The sequence below is a fragment of the Ranitomeya imitator genome, chromosome 1 (genome assembly GCF_032444005.1).
Source record: "Ranitomeya imitator isolate aRanImi1 chromosome 1, aRanImi1.pri, whole genome shotgun sequence".
Taxonomy (NCBI): Eukaryota; Metazoa; Chordata; class Amphibia; order Anura; family Dendrobatidae; genus Ranitomeya; species Ranitomeya imitator.
The window spans coordinates 386835298-386855644 of NC_091282.1; positions in this window are offsets into that span (position 1 = coordinate 386835298).

The following is a 20347-nucleotide window of genomic DNA, read 5'->3' on the forward strand; positions in this document are numbered from 1 at the left end:
TTTCTGAAGATATGTGATTTTTTTATGTTTGTAGCTTAGACCAAAATTAAATTGCAGTAAAGAAATTATTATTAGTATGTACAGTATATTCGATATCTAATGTGACACAATTTGTTTTGCAGCCCATAATAGAATTTCAGAGTATTTTACCATGTTACTATTATTATTATTATTTATTTATATAGCACCATTGATTCCATGGTGCTGTACATGAGAAGGGGTTACATACAAGTTACAAATATCACATACAGTAAACAAACTAACAATGACGGACTGATACAGAGGGGCGAGGACCCTGCCCTTGCGGACTTACATTCTACAGGATTATGGGGAAGGAGACAGTAGGTTGAGGGTTGCAGGAGCTCCGGTGTTGGTGAGGCGGTAGCTCCGGTGTTGGTGAGGCGGTAGCTCCGGTGTTGGTGAGGCGGTAGCTTCGATGGTGATGAGGCAGCAGCGGTGTCAGTGCAGGCTGTAGGCTTTCCTGAAGAGATGAGTTTTCAGGTTCCGTCTGAAGGATCCGACTGTGGTTGATAGTCGGACGTGTTGGGGCAGAGAGTTCCAGAGGATGGGGGATATTCGGGAGAAGTCTTGGAGGCGATTGGATGAGGAGCGAATAAGTGTGGAGGAGAGAAGGAGGTCTTGGGAGGACCGGAGGTCACGTGAGGGAAGATAACCCTAACCCTAACTCTAACCCTAGGGATCCAAACCTTAACCCTAACCCAAACCCTAGCTATTTGTTAGGGCTAGCGGAACACACCAAATAATAAGACTGATAGTGTACGGTGCGTTCGTAGCCCGGGGTCCACCGTGCAGAGATGGAACCCGCTGCTGAGTAATGACGGACTATATGGCGGTACTCATAAGTATACTCGCGTGGGTTAAACTTCACCCAACATGAAGGAAGCGATCCTGTTGCGTCACAGGATCGCGGTACCGCACATAGAAGGCGAGCAAGCAGTCAGCGAACTTAACCCCAACTAGGATTGAAGTCCGATTAGACCACTTGCTGACACAACACCGCAACAGGGTGTGTTAGGCAACTCTTAATAATTAGAGCACCGAAGTGCGAACTGTGCCGTGCTGGCAGGCACCACTAAGCACCCAGACGTGAGTCAGGAAGCGCACTACTGGCGCGTGGCGCCGCACTGGCGGTCACAGCAATAGACGCTGATACGTGTGTGACACGTTGAGTGATTTGTCGGGCGCTAGATAGCAGCCATACTCCATACGCGAACAGTCATACAATAGGGTAGGGGTATTTAATGAACGACTTGCACTCACAACAAACACACGTATTCAATTGTACACTAGCGCATGGCCGTGCGGTCATGCGCAGTTTATATAGTTGCAGCACAGGAAGTGGCCACAGAAACTTTGCCCTTCCAAGACCTGCCAAGAGGTCCAATGGAATGTGCTGCAGAGCCTGAGCACATGACCCTCGATCTCCAACGGGAGATCTTGCCCTGGGCATGCTTAGTGTGCGCAAACAAGGACTTAGTCCCAGGGAAGTCCGCTCGCCGCTGACCAGCACTGACTTTAATGGCAGGAGCTGAAGAAGCAGCAGTAACTCTCTGTGCAGAGTGAGAGCGAGCAAGACACTGGGAGCGACGTCCCCGCTGAGCAGACTCCACTGCGGCCGGAGGAGAATGGGAGACCGCAGCAGAGACGGATCGAGATTCCCCCTGTGCAGCAGAGGAAACTCGACTCCTAACACTATTTCTATTTATAGTGGGTTTTCTAGTTGATTTTGATGATTGTCAGCTGTCTCACACTTCTCATCATGCGTTTCAAAAACGCGGGAAAAAACGTCAAAACGCCGCGTTTTTTTACCGCATGTGAAAAACGCATGCGTCTAAAAAACGCAGAGTTTGCACGAATTTACGCATTTTCATTAATGTGAAACTAGCCTTAGTTAGCGTAAAATTAAAAAATTTTAAAAATGTATTTGTTTCCATTTTCCCATTAGGGTTAGGATTAGGGTTAGGGCTAGGGTTAGTGCTAGGGTTAGGGTTAGGGCTGGGGATAGGGTTAGGGTTTGGATTACATTTACGGTTGGGATTAGGGTTAGGGGTATGTCAAGGTTAGGGGTGTGGTTAGGGTTATGGTTGAGATTAGGGTTAGCTGTGTGGTTAGGGTTGGGAATATTGTTAGGGGTGTTTTGGGGTTAGGGGTGTGGTTGGGGTTAGGGGTGTGGTTGGGATTAGGGTTAGGGGTGTGTTTTGGTTAGGGTTTCAGTTAGAATTGGGGGTTTCCACTGTTAAGGCACATCAGGGGCTCTCCAAACGCAACATGATGTCCCATCTCAATTTCAGTCAATTTTGCATTGAAAAGTCAAACGGCGCTCCTTCCCTTCCTAGCTCTGCCATGCGCCCAAAAAGTGGTTTACCCCCACATATGGGGTATCAGGACAAATTGCACAACAACATTTGGGTTCCAATTTCTTCTGTTACCCTTGGGAAAATAAAAAATTGGGGGCGAAAAGATCATTTTTGTGAAAAAATGATTTTTTATTTTTATGGCTCTGCATTATAAACTTCTGTGAAGCACTTGGTGGGTCAAAGTGCTCACCACACATCTAGATAAGTTCCTTAGGGGGTCTACTTTCCAAAATAGTGTCATTTGTGGGGGGTTTCAATGTTTAGGCACATCGGGGGCTCTCCAAATGCAACATGGCGTCCCATCTCAATTCCAGTCCATTTTGCATTGAAAAAGTCAAATGGCGCTCCTTCCCTTCCGAGCTCTGCCATGCGCCCAAACAGTGGTTTACCCACACATATGGGGTATTGGTGTACTCAGGACAAATTGTACAACAACTTTTTGGGTCCAATTTTAGGGGCCATCATTCATTATGGAGCACTATATGAGGCGATTATACAGTATGGAACATCATGTGGGGCCATTATACAATATGGAGCACTATGTGGGGCCATTGTACAGTATGGAATATCATGGTGATATTATACACTATGGAGCATCACGTGGGGCCATTATACAGTATGGAGTGTCATGTGGGGCCATTATACCATATGGAACAATATGTAAAGTCATTATATAGTATGGAGCACTTTGTGATGCCATTATATAGCATGGAGCACTATGTAAAGTGTTGTGAATTCTGTGGTCAAGCTCCCTCTTGTGGTCATGAGTGGTACTTCAGCTGGTTCTGTCTATGAGCTTCCTCTGGTAGATGTGAGTGGGGCTGCGGTTTCTGAGTTTCCTTCCTCAGGTGACGAGGTTAAGTCGTTAGGTGCTGCTCTATTTAACTCCACCTAGTTCTTTGTTCCTGGCCTCCAGTCAATGTTCCAGTATTGGTCTTGCTTTCTCCTGGATCGTTCTTGTGGCCTGTCTGCCCTGCATAAGCTAAGTTTTGCTTGTGTTACTTTTGTTTCCTATATTTTCTGTCCAGCTTGCTATATTGGTTTTTCTTGCTTGCTGGAAGCTCTGAGACGCAGAGGGAGCACCTCCGTACCGTTAGTCGGTGCGGAGGGTCTTTTTGCCCCCTCTGCGTGGTTGTTTGTAGGTTTTTGTGTTGACCGCAAAGCTATCTTTCCTATCCTCGCTCTATTCAGTAAGTCGGGCCTCACTTTGCTAAAATCTATTTCATCTCTGTGTTTGTATTTTCATCTTAACTCACAGTCATTATATGTGGGGGACTGCCTTTTCCTTTGGGGAATTTCTCTGAGGCAAGGTAGGCTTATTTTTCTGTCTTCAGGGCTAGCTAGTTTCTCAGGCTGTGCCGAGTTGCATAGGGAGCGTTAGGCGCAATCCAAGGCTACCTCTAGTGTGGTATGATAGGATTAGGGATTGCGGTCAGCAGAGTTCCCACGTCTCAGAGCTCGTCCTATGTTAGTAACTATCAGGTCACTTTGTGTGCTCTTAACCACTAGGTCCATTGTGGTTCTGAATCACCTGTTCATAACAGTACTGGGGGCCCAAAGTACTAATGCTTCTCAATAAAGGGAAAAGAGAAGTTCTGAGACCATTTTTTTTTCTCTGTACTGTGATTTGTCTTTCTTTTCCCCTAGACATTTGGGTGGTTCAGGACACAGGTGTAGTGATGGACATTAAAGATCTGTCTTCTTGTGTGGATCATCTCACTGCAAGAGTACAAAATATTCAAGACTTTGTGGTTCAGAATTCTATGTTAGAGCCAAGAATTCCTATTCCTGATTTGTTTTCTGGAGATAGAGATAAGTTTCTGAGTTTTAAGAATAATTGTAAACTGTTTCTGGCTTTGAAACCCCGCTCCTCTGGTGACCCAGTTCAACAAGTTAAGATCGTTATTTCTTTATTACGTGGCGACCCTCAAGACTGGGCATTTTCCCTTGCGCCAGGAGATCCTGCATTATGTAATATTGATGCGTTTTTTCTGGCGCTCGGATTGCTGTATGATGAACCTAATTCAGTGGATCAGGCAGAGAAAAATTTGCTGGCTCTGTCTCAGGGTCAGGATGAGGTAGAGATATATTGTCAGAAGTTTAGGAAGTGGTCTGTGCTCACTCAATGGAATGAATGTGCGCTGGCAGCACTTTTCAGAAAAGGTCTCTCTGAAGCCCTTAAGGATGTCATGGTGGGATTTCCTATGCCTGCTGGTCTGAATGAGTCTATGTCTTTGGCCATTCAGATCGGTCGACGCTTGCGTGAGCGTAAAACTGTGCACCATTTGGCGGTATTATCTGAGCATGGACCTGAGCCTATGCAGTGCGATAGGACTTTGACCAGAGCTAAACGGCAAGAACACAGATGTCAGAATGGGCTGTGTTTTTACTGTGGTGATTCCACTCATGCTATCTCCGATTGTCCTAAGCGCACTAAGCGGTTCGCTAGGTCTGCCACCATTGGTACGGTACAGTCGAAATTTCTTTTGTCCGTTACTTTGATCTGCTCTTTGTCATCCTATTCTGTCATGGCATTTGTGGATTCAGGCGCTGCCCTGAATTTGATGGACTTGGAGTATGCTAGGCGCTGTGGGTTTTTCTTGGAGCCCTTGCAGTATCCTATTCCATTGAGAGGAATTGATGCTACGCCTTTGGCCAAGAATAAGCCTCAGTACTGGACCCAGCTGACCATGTGCATGGCTCCTGCGCATCAGGAGGATATTCGCTTTTTGGTGTTGCATAATGTGCATGATGTGGTCGTGTTGGGGTTGCCATGGCTACAAGTCCATAACCCAGTATTGGATTGGAAATCAATGTCTGTGTCCAGCTGGGGTTGTCAGGGGGTACATGGTGATGCTCCTTTTCTGTCTATTTCATCATCCACCCCTTCTGAGGTCCCAGAGTTCTTGTCAGATTACCGGGATGTATTTGATGAGCCCAAGTCCAGTGCCCTACCTCCGCATAGGGATTGTGATTGTGCTATCGATTTGATTCCTTGTAGTAAGTTTCCTAAGGGTCGACTGTTTAATTTGTCTGTGCCTGAGCACGCCGCTATGCGGAGTTACGTAAAGGAATCCTTGGAGAAGGGTCATATTCGCCCGTCGTCGTCGCCATTGGGAGAAGGGTTCTTTTTTGTGGCCAAGAAGGATGGTTCGCTGAGACCTTGTATTGATTACCACCTTCTAAATAAAATCACGGTCAAATTTCAGTACCCCTTGCCGCTGCTGTCTGATTTGTTTGCTCGGATTAAGGGGGCTAGTTGGTTCACCAAGATAGATCTTCGAGGTGCGTATAATCTTGTGCGTATTAAACAGGGCGATGAATGGAAAACAGCATTTAATACGCCCGAGGGCCATTTTGAGTACCTGGTTATGCCATTCGGGCTTTCTAATGCTCCATCAGTGTTTCAGTCCTTTATGCATGACATCTTCCGAGAGTACCTGGATAAATTCCTGATTGTATACTTGGATGATATTTTGGTCTTCTAGGATGATTGGGAGTCTCACGTGAAGCAGGTCAGAATGGTGTTCCAGGTGCTGCGTGCGAATTCTTTGTTTGTGAAGGGGTCAAAGTGTCTCTTTGGTGTTCAGAAGGTTTCATTTTTGGGGTTCATTTTTTCCACTTCTACTATCGAGATGGACCCTGTTAAAGTTCAAGCCATTTATGATTGGACTCAGCCAACATCTCTGAAGAGTCTGCAGAAGTTCCTGGGCTTTGCTAATTTTTATCGTCGCTTCATCAATAATTTTTCTAGTATTGCTAAACCGTTGACTGAGTTAACCAAGAAGGGTGCTGATGTGGTTAATTGGTCTTCTGCTGCTGTGGAAGCTTTTCAAGAGTTTTTCTTCTGCCCCTGTGTTGTGCCAACCAGATGTTTCGCTCCCGTTCCAGGTCGAGGTTGATGCTTCTGAGATTGGAGCAGGGGCTGTTTTGTCGCAAAGAAGTTCTGATGGCTCGGTGATGAAACCATGCGCCTTCTTTTCCAGGAAGTTTTCGCCTGCTGAGCGTAATTATGATGTTGGTAATCGAGAGTTGCTGGCCATGAAGTGGGCATTCGAGGAGTGGCGTCATTGGCTTGAAGGAGCTAAGCATCGCGGGGTGGTCTTGACTGATCACAAGAACTTGACTTATCTCGAGTCTGCCAAACGGTTGAATCCTAGACAGGCTCGTTGGTCGCTGTTTTTCTCCCGTTTTGACTTTGTGGTTTCGTACCTTCCGGGCTCTAAAAATGTGAAGGTGGATGCCCTGTCTAGGAGTTTTGTGGCCGCCTCTCCGGGTTTGTCTGAGCCGGCGGCTATTCTCAAAGAGGGTGTAATTTTGTCTGCCTTCTCCCCTGATTTGCGGCAGGTGCTGCAAAAATTTCAGGCTAATAGACCTGACCGTTGCCCAGCGGAGAAACTGTTTGTCCCTGATAAATGGACGAGTAGAGTTATCTCCGAGGTTCATTGTTCGGTGTTGGCTGGTCATCCTGGAATCTTTGGTACCAGAGATTTGGTGGCTAGATCCTTTTGGTGGCCGTCTCTGTCGTGGGATGTGCGTTCGTTTGTGCAGTCCTGTGGGATTTGTGCCCGGGCTAAGCCCTGCTGTTCTCGTGCCAGTGGGTTGCTTTTGCCCTTGCCAGTCCTGAAGAGGCCCTGGACACATATCTCTATGGATTTTATTTCGGATCTCCCCGTCTCTCAAAAAATGTCGGTCATTTGGTTTGTTTGTGATCGCTTCTCTAAGATGGTCCATTTGGTACCCTTGTCTAAATTGCCTTCCTCCTCTGATTTGGTGCCATTGTTCTTCCAGCATGTGGTTCGTTTACATGGCATTCTGGAGAACATCGTTTCTGACAGAGGTTCCCAGTTTGTTTCGAGGTTTTGGCGAGCCTTTTGTGCTAGGATGGGCATTGATTTGTCTTTTTCCTCGGCTTTCCATCCTCAGACAAATGGCCAGACTGAACGAACCAATCAGACCTTGGAAACATATCTGAGATGTTTTGTTTCTGCCGATCAGGATGATTGGGTGTCCTTTTTGCCTTTGGCTGAGTTCGCCCTTAATAATCGGGCCAGCTCGGCTACTTTGGTTTTGCCGTTTTTCTGCAATTCTGGTTTCCATCCTCGTTTCTCTTCAGGGCAGGTTGAGTCTTCTGACTGTCCTGGTGTGGATACTGTGGTGGATAGGTTGCAGCAGATTTGGACTCATGTGGTGGACAATTTGACATTGTCTCAGGAGAAGGCTCAACGTTTCGCTAACCGCAGGCGCTGTGTGGGTCCCCGACTTCGTGTTGGGGATTTGGTTTGGTTGTCATCTCGTTATATTCCTATGAAAGTTTCCTCTCCTAAGTTTAAGCATCGTTTCATTGGTCCGTATAGGATTTCTGAGGTTCTTAATCTCTTAGTCTTTTCGTTTGACCCTTCCAGCTTCTTTTTCCATCCATAACGTATTCCATAGGTCATTGTTGCGGAGATACGTGGCACCTGTGGTTCCATCCGTTAATCCTCCTGCCCCGGTTTTGGTTGAGGGGGAGATGGAGTATATAGTGGAGAAGATTTTGGATTCTCGTATTTCGAGACGGAAACTCCAGTACCTGGTTAAGTGGCAGGGTTATGGTCAGGAAGATAATTCCTGGGTCTTTGCCTCTGATGTTCATGCTGCCGATCTGGTTTTGTGCCTTTCATTTGGCTCATCCTGGTCGGCCTGGGGGCTCTGGTGAGGGTTCGGTGACCCCTCCTCAAGGGGGGGGTACTGTTGTGAATTCTGTGGTCAAGCTCCCTCCTGTGGTCATGAGTGGTTCTTCGGCTGGTTCTGTCTATGAGCTTCCTCTGGTAGATGTGAGTGGGGCTGCGGTTTCTGAGTTTCCTTCCTCAGGTGACGAGGTTAAGTCGTTAGGTGCTGCTCTATTTAACTCCACCTAGTTCTTTGTTCCTGGCCTCCAGTCAATGTTCCAGTATTGGTCTTGCTTTCTCCTGGATCGTTCTTGTGGCCTGTCTGCCCTACATAAGCTAAGTTTTGCTTGTGTTACTTTTGTTTCCTATATTTTCTGTCCAGCTTGCTATATTGGTTTTTCTTGCTTGCTGGAAGCTCTGAGACGCAGAGGGAGCACCTCCGTACCGCTAGTCGGTGCGGAGGGTCTTTTGCCCCCTCTGCGTGGTTGTTTGTAGGTTTTTGTGTTGACCGCAAAGCTATCTTTCCTATCCTCGCTCTATTCAGTAAGTTGGGCCTCACTTTGCTAAAATCTATTTCATCTCTGTGTTTGTATTTTGATCTTAACTCACAGTCATTATATGTGGGGGGCTGCCTTTTCCTTTGGGGAATTTCTCTGAGGCAAGGTAGGCTTATTTTTCTGTCTTCAGGGCTAGCTAGTTTCTCAGGCTGTGCCGAGTTGCATAGGGAGCGTTAGGCGCAATCCACGGCTACCTCTAGTGTGGTATGATAGGATTAGGGATTGCGGTCAGCAGAGTTCCCACGTCTCAGAGCTCATCCTATGTTAGTAACTATCAGGTCACTTTGTGTGCTCTTAACCACTAGGTCCATTGTGGTTCTGAATCACCTGTTCATAACAGTAAAGCCATTATACAGTCTGGAGCACTATGTGATGCCATTATACAGTATGGAGCACTATATGAGGCTAATATACTGCATGAAGCACTATTTGAGGCCATCATACAATGTAGAGCACCATGTGGGGCCATTATACAATATGGAGCATCATATGGAGCCATTATACAGTATGGAGCATCATGTTTGGCCATTATACAGTATGGAGCATTATGTGGGGCAATTATACAGTATGGAGAATATTATGGGGCCATTATACAGTATAGGGCATCATGTGGAGCCATTATACAGTATGGAGCACTTTGTGGGGCCATAATACTGTGTGGAAGGCAATGCAGGCCCCCGTTATACTGTTTGGAGCACATATGGAGCCCATTACACTTTACTCAAGACTATGTGGGACCCATTATAGTGTATGGAGCACTATGTGGGTCCCATTAAACTATATGGAGGACTATGTGAAGCCTTTATACTGTAAGGAGGACTATATGGAGCCATTGTACTATATGGAGGACCTTTTGTGCCCATTGTACTGTATTGAGAGCTGTGTGGTTATTACAGCTGGAGAATCATACTGTAATGAGGGTCACCATTCTTTGTTCTGGAAACTGTGGGAGGGGGTTCAGTAGGGTCAACATACTGTGAGTGTGGAGGAGTTCACTATGGGGGTATCATACTGTATTTGGGAGCACTTTTGTTTGCATCACACTTTATCTGTTTTATTCAAGGTTTTTTTTTTATCTTTTGTTATTACATATTTAAATTAGGCAAATGGGCTATATGCTTTTTACTGCTCTTACATAACATATTACATTATTCCACTATAATTTCAAAAGTTAATCGTTTTATTTGATAAGGAAAACTTCCTTAATTGTAGACAGTTTTTAAACAAATATCAAGGTTGGCCCGTGACTTTGCGCAAGCTTTTAACTTTGGCCCCTGTGTATTTTAGTTTGACATATCTGCCTTAAAGAGTTATTCTCATCATGATAAAGAGTTACAATTACAAAGAGGTTGTAAAAACAAACAACTTTGCAATTTTGCTTTTGATTAAATATCCTTTCCATACCCAAGAACAGACCTTCACTACAATTGGTTGCTAGTATCTTAGGTTCGGAGTGCAGTGCTTGCAAGCTCTTTGGTATAGACTTTATAGCGAGCTAACTTACAAGTTGCTTTTCTAATCTAAAACCTCATTATTTAGGTTAAATTGCCATGTTGGCATTTTGCGATCAATAAGTGGGTTTTGGATTGCAGTTTGGGCACTCAGTCTCTGAAAATTTTGCCATCACTTGCCAATGGCGTGTCTATAAATAGTTTTGCATTTAACCCCTTAGTGACAGAGCCAATTTGGTACTTAATGACCAGGCCAATTTTTGCAATTCTGACCACTGTCACTTTATGAGGTTATAACTCTGGAATGCTTCAACGGATCCCGCTGATTCTGAGATTGTTTTTTCGTGACATATTGTACTTCATGTTAGTGGTAACATTTCTTCGATATTACTTGCGATTATTTATGAAAAAAATGGAAATATGGCGAAAATTTTTAAAATTTTGCAATTTTCAAACTTTGTATTTTTATGCCCTTAAATCAGAGAGATATGTCACGGAAAATAGTTAATAAATATCATTTCCCACATGTCTACTTTACATCAGCACAATTTTGGAAACAAATTTTTTTTTTGTTAGGGAGTTATAAGGGTTAAAAGTTGACCAGCAATTTCTCATTTTTACAACACCATTTTTTTTTAGGGACCACATCACATTTGAAGTCATTTTGAGGGGTCTATATGATAGAAAATACCCAAGTGTGACACCATTCTAAAAACTACACCCCTCAAGGTTCTCAAAACCACATTCAAGAAGTTTATTAACCCTTTACGTGCTTCACAGGAACTGAAACAATGTGGAAGGAAAAAATGAACATTTAACTTTTTTTTGCAAACATCTTAATTCAGAACCATTTTTTTTATTTTCACAAGTGTAAAAACAGAAATGTAACCATAAATTTTGTTATGCAATTTCTCCTGAATATGCCAATACCCCATATGTGGGGGTAAACCACTTTTTGGGCGCACCGCAGAACTTAGAAGTGAAGGAGCGCCGTTTGACTTTTTCAATGCAGAATTGGCTGGAATTGAGATTGGACGCCATGTTGCGTTTGGAGAGCCTCTGATGTGCCTTAACAGTGGAAACCCCCCACAAGTGACACCATTTTGGAAACTAGACCCCTTAAGAAACTTATCTAGATGTGTGGTGAGCACTTTGAACCCCCATGTGCTTCACAGAAGTTTATAACGTAGAGCTGTGAAAAAAAAAATCGCATTTTTTCTACAAAAATGATCTTTTTGCCCACAAATTTTTATTTTCAGAAGGGTAACAGGAGAAATTAGACCACAAAAGTTGTTGTGCAATTTCTCCTGAGTACGCTGATACCCAATATGTGGGGGTAAACCACTGTTAGGGCGCACCGCAGAGCTTGGAAGAGAAGGAGTGCCGTTTTACTTTTTCAATGTAGAATTGGCTGGAATTGAGATCGGACGCCATGTCGCGTTTGGAGAGCCCCTGATGTGCCTAAACAGTGGAAACCCCCCACAAGTGACACCATTTTGGAAACTAGACCCCTTAAGGAACTTATCTAGATGTGTGGCGAGCACTTTGAACCCCCATGTGCTTCACAGAAGTTTATAACGTAGAGCCGTGAAAAAAAAAATTGCATTTTTTCTACAAAAATGATCTTTATGCCCACAAATTATTATTTTCACAAGGGTAAGAGGAGAAATTAGACCACTAAAGTTGTTGTGCAATTTCTCCTGAGTACGTCGATACCCAATATGTGGGGGTAAACCACTGTTTGGGCGCACCGCAGACCACTAGACCCCCCATGGAACTTATCTAGATGTGTGGTGAGAACCTTGAATGCCCAAGTGCTTCACAGAAGTTTATAATGCAGAGCCGTGAAAATAAAAAATATTTTTTTTTCCACAAAAAAGATTTTTTAACCCCCAAGTTTTTATTTTCACAAGGGTAACAAGAGAAATTGGACCCCAAAAGTTGTTGTCCAATTTGTCCTGAGCATGCTGGTACCCCATATGTGGGGGTAAACCACTGTTTGGGCGCACGGCAGAGCTCGGAAGGGAAGGAGCGCCTTTTTGGAATGCAGACTGTGATAGAATGGTCTGCGGGTATTATGTTGCGATAGCAGAGCCCCTGATGTACCTAAACTGTAGTAACCCCCCACAAGTGACCCCATTTTGGAAACTAGACCCCCCAAGGAACTTATCTAGATGCGTGGTGAGAACTTTGAATGCCCAAGTGCTTCACAGAAGTTTAGAATGCAAGGTCGTGAAAATAAAAAAAAAATTTTTCCACAAAAAAGATATTGTAGCCCCCAAGTTTTTATTTTCACAAGGGTAACAGGAGAAATTGGACTGCAATAGTTGTTGTCCAATTTATCCCGAGTACGCTGATGCACCATATGTGGGGGTAAACCACTGTTTGGGCGCACGGCAGAGCTCGGAAGGGAAGGAGCGCCTTTTTGGAATGCAGACTTTGATAGAATGGTCTGTGGGCATTATGTTGCGATTGCAGAGCCCCTGATGTACCTAAACTGTAGTAACCCCCCACAAGTGACCCCATTTTGGAAACTAGACCCCCCAAGGAACTTATCTAGATGTGTGGTGAGAACTTTGAATGCCCAAGTGCTTCACAGAAGTTTAGAATGCAGAGTCGTGAAAATAAAAAAAAATTTTTTTCCACAAAAAAGATATTGTAGCCCCAAAGTTTTTATTTTCACAAGGGTAACAGGAGAAATCGGACTGCAATAGTTGTTGTCCAATTTATCCCGAGTACGCTGATGCACCATATGTGGGGGTAAACCACTGTTTGGGCGCACGGCAGAGCTCGGAAGGGAAGGAGCGCCTTTTTGGAATGCAGACTTTGATAGAATGGTCTGTGGGCATTATGTTGCGATTGCAGAGCCCCTGATGTACCTAAACTGTAGTAACCCCCCACAAGTGACCCCATTTTGGAAACTAGACCCCCCAAGGAACTTATCTAGATGTGTGGTGAGAACTTTGAATGCCCAAGTGCTTCACAGAAGTTTAGAATGCAGAGTCGTGAAAATAAAAAATATTTTTTTTTTCACAAAAAAGATATTGTAGCCCCCAAGTTTTTATTTTCACAAGGGTAACAAGAGAAATTGGACCCCAGAAGTTGTTCTCCAATTTATCCCGAGTACGCTGATGCCCCATATGTGGGGGTAACCCACTGTTTGGGCGCACGGCAGAGCTCAGAAGGGAGGGAGCACCATTTGACTTTTTGAGCGCAAAATTGGCTGTCGTGTTTGGAGACCCCCTGATGTACCTAAACAGTGGAAACCCCCCAATTCTAGCTCCAACCCTAACCCCAACACACCCCTAACCCTAATCCCAACCTGATCCATAATCCTAATCACTAGCCCTAACCATAATCACAACCCTTACCCCAAAACAACCCTAATGTCAACCCTAACCATAACCCTAATCAAAACCCTAAATCCAACACACCCCTAATCCTAATCTCAACCCTTACCTCAAACCTAACCCTAATCCCAATACACCCCTAATCACAACCCTAACCTTAACCCTAATCCCAAACCTAACCCTAATCCCAAGCGTAACCCTAATGCCAACCCTAACCCTAATACCAACCCTAATCCAAACCCTAACCCTAATCCCAGCTCTAACCCTAACTTTAGCCCCAACCCTAGCCCTAACTTTAGCCCCAACCCTAACCCTAGCCCTAAGGCTACTTTCACACTTGCGTCGTTTGGCATTCCGTCGCAATCCGTCGTTTTGGACAAGAAACGGATCCTGCAAATGTGCCCGCAGGATGCGTTTTTTGCCCATAGACTTGTATTGCCGACGGATCGTGACGGATGGCCACACGTCGTATCCGTCGTGCACTGGATCAGTTGTGTTTTGGCGGACCGTCGGCACAAAAAAAGTTCAATGAAACTTTTTTTGTACATCGCATCCGCCATTTCTGACCGCGCATGCGTGGCCGTATCTCCGCCCCCTCCTCCCCAGGACATAAATTGGGCAGCGGATGCGTTGAAAAACTACAGCTGCTGCCCACGTTGTGCACAATTTTCACAACATGCGTCGGTATGTCGGGCCGACGCATTGCGACGGCCCCTTACTGACGTAAGTGTGAAAGAAGCCTAACCCTAAATTTAGCCCCAACCCTAACCCTAAATTTAGCCCCAACCCTAGCCCTAACCCTAGCCCTAACCCTAGCCCTAACCCTAACCCTAACCCTAACCCTACCCCTACCCCTAACCTAACCCTACCCCTAACCCTAACCCTAACCCTACCCCTAACCCTAACCCTACCCCTAACCCTACCCTTAACCCTACCCCTAACCCTAACCTAACCCTACCCCTAACCCTACCCCTAAACCTACCCCTAACCCTACCCCTAACCCTAACCTAACCCTACCCCTAACCCTACCCCTAACCCTACCCCTAACCCTACCCCTAACCCTACCCCTAACCCTACCCCTAACCCTAACCCTACCCCTAACCCTAATTTTAGCCCCAACTGCTGTTCTCCTGCTGGCCGGCAGATGGAGACAGATGGCGGGCGCACTGGGCATGCGTCCGCCATGTTCTTCTGCCGGCGGCCAGGAGGAGCAGCAAGAGGATCCAGGGACACAGGTGAGTATTATAGGGTCCCCGAATCCCCCTATTTCTCTGTCCTCTGATGTGCGATCACATCAGAGGACAGAGAATTACACTTTACTTTTTTTTTTTTTTTGCGGTCGCCGGTAAACAGTTAATTACCGGCGATCGCAAAACAGGGGTCGGTAAAACCGACCCCGATCATGCTCTTTGGGGTCTCGGCTACCCCCGGCAGCCGAGACCCCAAAGATTCTCCCGGTGCCGGCCGGCGGGCGCACTGCGCATGCGCCCGCCATTTTGAAGATGGCGGCGCCCACCGGGAGACACGAGGAGCATCGGGGGAGCTAGGTGAGTATTGGGGGGCCACCTGGGACCCCTTTTCTCTGTCCTCCGATGTGCGATCACATCGGAGGACAGAGAAATTAAAAAGAGATCGCGTTTTTTTTTTTTTTTTTTTGCGATCGCCGGTAAACGGTTAATTACCGGCGATCGCAAATGCGGGGTGGGTTAAAACCCCCCCGAATCATGTTCTCTGGGGTCTCGGCTACCCCCGGCAGCCGAGACCCCGGAGAAAATCGGCCTCTGGGGGGCGCTATTGACTTTTTCCACAGCGCCGTTAATTAACGGCGCTGTGGTTTAAGTACCCTTAGCGGCCGCCGTTAAAAGGCGTATCGGCGTTCGCTAAGGGGTTAAAGGTCATGTAAATCTAAACAATATTAATTTGACATGTAGCTGTATCAAGGCCATCAATATGGCACTGCTTAATTGCAAAAACACATTAATTTCATGTATGGCTTAAAAGATAATTGTATGACTGAATTGAGTAATACACTCCCTGACAGAAGTTGTCACTTATCCATATTATGTAAATAAAAGCTCTTAACCTGACGTTAAATTCATCCATTGGTTCTATAAATTATTCTTTTGAAAGCTGAAACCCTCCAAAATGTGGTTTAGGTTAAGAAAATAAACTGGAATCAATGCAGAAATATTGATCAGTTAATGGACACAGAATGGTCAGATTTTGGCAAAAGTTTTGTCCTCTGGTCTTATAATGCACCCAGTCCTAGTTTACATCCTCACCTGTGCTTGAACTGCAACTTGAGCTCTGACAACATGCCAAAAATCCACCCTGCTACCAAAGCCTGGACTATGAAGAGGCTGAAGACCAGACCCACTGCAGAGGTGGCTGGCACCTTTAATGTGTCTCAGCGTCAAGGACAAAGAATTAAAAAAGATTTGAAGAGACTGGAGATGTGTTTGACAAGCCCAGGTCCGGCAGACTCCGCAAGACAACTGCTCAGGAGGAACGTTTGTTGGTTATAAAATCCAAAACAAACCCCTTTTCCACTGCAGCAGAGCTCCAACAGGCCTGGTCACTAGAGTTGAGCGACTTTTACTTTTTTTGGATTGAGTCGGGTTTCGCGAAACCCGACTTTGTCAAAAGTCGGGTCGGGTGAATTCAGCCGATTATTGCGAAAAGTCGGGGGCCGACTGAAACAAAAAAAACCCAATGCAAGTCAATGGGGAATCAAAGTCGGCAGTGAGTGAAGGACAGGAAAACACCTACAGTGCCCATTTTAATGCCAAAAACATCAGTTCTTATTACTTAAGCTTGTCAATCTTAATTTACTTTAAAATAATAGTTAGGCATTGAAAACTGGGGGTCATTTGGCTAAAGTTGTGGGGGGATAGGGCTGGCTCAAGATTTTCGTGGGCCCAGGAAATGCAGAATACGTCACGGCGGTGGAGCAGGGAGCGGTAAGTATTTCAACTTTGCAAGTGCTGTGATCCAGAGCAAGCAAGCGGGCCCACTCGTTGGCACTGGCACAGGGCCCCTCATTGTACGGCGGTTTGTTTGACGGCGGGTGGCGCCTCCCACTGGCAGAGACACTTTTGCGTACTATGAGGGGCCCTGTGCCAGTGACGTCGCCAATGTGTATGCCCCCCCATCTGATGAAGGAACCTGCACTTTCATCTGCACCTTCCTCTTTGCCCCCGTGTAAGGTGGTATGGTATGCGGGAAGGGGAACCTGACTTTCAACAGGGTCAGATTCTGGCTGTATAGAGTGCAAGGGTAATGTAGTGGTCTGGGTCAATGTACCAGCAGACTCATCTAGCAGTGGCTGGGCAATGGGCAGGATGAGGAGGAAACACAGATATAGGCCCAAATAATAAAGTAGGCAAAATGCAGTTCAAAATTGGTAATAGGACTAAACGGGCGGCATTGCTTTGCTCAGTGGAGGACAACTGTAATGAGTGGCAGACACAGTTAGTAGGCCCAAATAATAAAGTAGGCTAAATGAAGTTCAAAATTGGTAACAGGTCTAAACAGGCGGCATTGCTTTGTTCAGTGGAGGACAACTGTAATGGGTGGCATACACAGTTAGTAGGCCCAAATACTAAAGTAGGCTAAATGCAGTTCAAAAATGTTAACAGGACTAAACGGGCGGCATTGCTTTGTTCAGTGGAGGACAACTGTAATGAGTGGCAGACACAGTTAGTAGGCCCAAATACTAAAGTAGGCTAAATGCGGTTCAAAATTGTTAACAGGACTAAACGGGCGGCATTGCTTTGTTCAGTGGAGGACAACTGTAATGAGTGGCAGACACAGTTAGTCGGCCCAAATAATAAAGTAGGCTAAATGCAGTTCAAAATTGGTAACAGGACTAAACGGTCGACATTGCTTTGTTCAGTGGAGGACAACTGTAATGAGTGGCAGACACAGTTAGTAGGCCCAAATAATAAAGTAGGCTAAATGCATTTCAAAATTGGTAACAGGACTAAACGGGCGGGATTGCTTTGTTCAGTGGAGGACAACTGTAATGAGTGGCAGACACAGTTAGTAAGCCCAAACGCTAAAGTAGGCTAAATGTAGTTCAAAATTGGTAACAGGACTTAACGGGCGGCATTGCTTTGTTCAGTGGAGGACAACTGTAATGAGTGGCAGACACAGTTAGTAGGCCCAAATAATAAAGTAGGCTAAATGCAGTTCAAAATTGGTAACAGGGCTAAACAGGTCCAGGGGTGGGTTCCTCTGCTGAGTAGCAGACAGTGGTCATAGGCGCAAAGTATTAACTGGTCTAAATGGAGGCCAGGGCCCCTGTATATTTTAACTATCATCTATCATTTCAACAAATTTGCATTGGCAGTGCATTGAAGGATTTAACAGCACAGACTACACAGTGGTGGAACAGGGAGAGGTAAGTATTGCAAGTGGTAGAGCACTGTTCGAGCTGGGGGGAACACTCTCTCATGGGCGGCAGTACTGGCACAGGGCCCCTCATATTACGATGGTGTGTCTGACGTTGGTTGTGCACCACCACCGTCAGAGACAATTCATTGTACCATGAGGGACCCTGTGCCAGTGCCGTCACCCAAGAGTGGGCACACCCACCTGTCCAGACAAACGGCACTCGCACGTGTGCTTGCGCCAGGTGATGACCACGGCCCTGTGGGGGGGAGTCAGCCCATTTAGGGAGGTATAAAAATGGCCTATTGTGGACATTCAGCAGCTGCAAATGGAGGAATTGGAGAAGTCTGTAAGAGGAGGCCAAAAGCAAGACATTTTTCCGGCAAGCTACGTGTCAGCAGGGGAAGGTGGGGCAAAATAATTTGACCTCCAGCCTTAGGTGCTATTGTGCTTTTGCCACTACCACCAGGTGCACCACCATCACCATCAGTACCAGTTGGCAACTACCGCCCATGGGCTCTTCCACCAGACTTCCTCATTTTTGGAAAATCTAACCAAAATAACAACCATTATATGGTACTGTAAAACAAGGTAGAAGGTGTATATAAACTTGTTGAGAATTTAAATCTCCCTTTTTTTGGGGAGACTGAGCCAAAACTCAGGCCCAGTGTATAAAACAACACAATGTAAGTGGCAGAAAGTGGCTGGCTGATATACGACAAACTAACAGGACTGCAGTATATCCACTTTGTGACAATTTGAATCTCACTTTTTTGGGGGAGACTGAACCAAAACTCAGGCCCAGTGTATAAAACAACACAATGTAAGTGGCAGAAAGTGGCTGGCTGATATACGACAAACTAACAGGACTGCAGTATATCCACTTTGTGAGAATTTGAATCTCACACTTTTTTGGGGGGAGACTGAACCAAAACTCAGGCCCAGTGTATAAAACATCACAATTTAAGTGGCAGAAAGTGGCTGGAAGATATATGAAAAAATACAAGGACTGTAGTACAATTTCAATATCCCTACAATGATCTCAGGAAAAGTATGGCAGCAATAAAAAGGACTGCTGCACACAAAAGTGTGGACAAATAAACAAGATAACTGTGCAGAAAGGAAGGAACAACAGGATTTGTGCTTTGAAAAAAGCAGTTGGTTTGCACAGCGGCGTACACACAGCAATGCAGCTATCAGGGAGCCTTCTAAGGCAGCCTAATAAGCTACAGAGCTGATGCACAAAAATATAGCCTCCACTGTCCCTGCAAAAAAATGGTGATGTTGGACAGTGGAAATCGCTACAGCACAAGCAGTTTGGGGGTTAATCTTCCCTTCCTAACTATATCCCTTCTTTTGATGAAGCTGCAGCGGCCGGCGTGCACGCCCCTTTATAGCCCCTGTGACGCCGCAGAAAGCAAGCCAATCACTGTAATGCCCTTCTCTAAGATGGTGGGGACCGAGACCTATGTCATCACGGTGCCCACACTCTGCTTCCTCCTTTATTGGCTGAAAAATCCAGCTGAAAGTGTCATATGAAACGCGACTTTTGCGCGCAAATCGCCAACCTCATGGCCCATCCCACACTAGGATCGGGTTGGGTTTCATGGAACCCGACTTTGCCAAAAGTCGGCGATTTTTGAATCCGATCCTTTTCGCTCAACCCTACTGGTCACCTGAAGTCCCTGTGTCAACTAGAACAGTTTGTAGGATTCTGTCTCGAAATGGCCTCCATGGTCAAATCAGTGCCCAGAAGCTAGCACTAAACAAAAGACAAGTAAAAAACCGTGTGGTATCTGCAAAATCCCAAAGCCTGCTAAACAGATGGATGCTGGAAAAGTGGCAGAAGATGGATTTCTCTGATGAATCTTCAGTAGAATTTTACCACAGCGGCCGCAAATACTGCAGGAGACATACTGGAGCCCGTATGGATCCAAAAGACACCCAGAAAACAGTTAAATTTGGTGGTGGAAAGATCATGTTCTGGGGTTACATTCAGTATGGGGATGTGCAAAACATTTGCAAGGTGGAAGGCAATATCAATAGCCTAAAATATCAAGAAGTATTAGCTACCTCTTATATTCCAAATCATAAAAGGGGTCAAATTCTGCAGCAGGATGGTGCTCCATCTCATACATCCTTCTCTACAACAATGTTCCTCCAGGCAAAAAAGATCAAGGTGCTCAAGGACTGGCCAGCCCAGTCACCAGAAATGAACATCATTGAGCATGTTTGGGGTAGGATGAAAGAGGAGGCTTGGAAGACAAAACCAAAGAATCTAAATGAACTCTGGGAGGCATGTAAGACTGCATCCTTTGCTATTCCTGATGACTTCATTAATAAATTGTATGAATCATTGTTGAACCAGATGGATGCAGTGCTTCAAGCTCATGGAAGTCACACAAAATATTAAATATGACTCTAAGTGTGTGTTTCCACAGTCAGGAAGCGCTGCGTGTTTAACGCTGCGTAGAACCGCAGCCTCAAACAAGCAGCGTCAAGATGTTATAGAATAGTGGAGGGGATTTCCTGAAATGCCGTCTCCACTAGGGTTGAGCGAAACAGGTC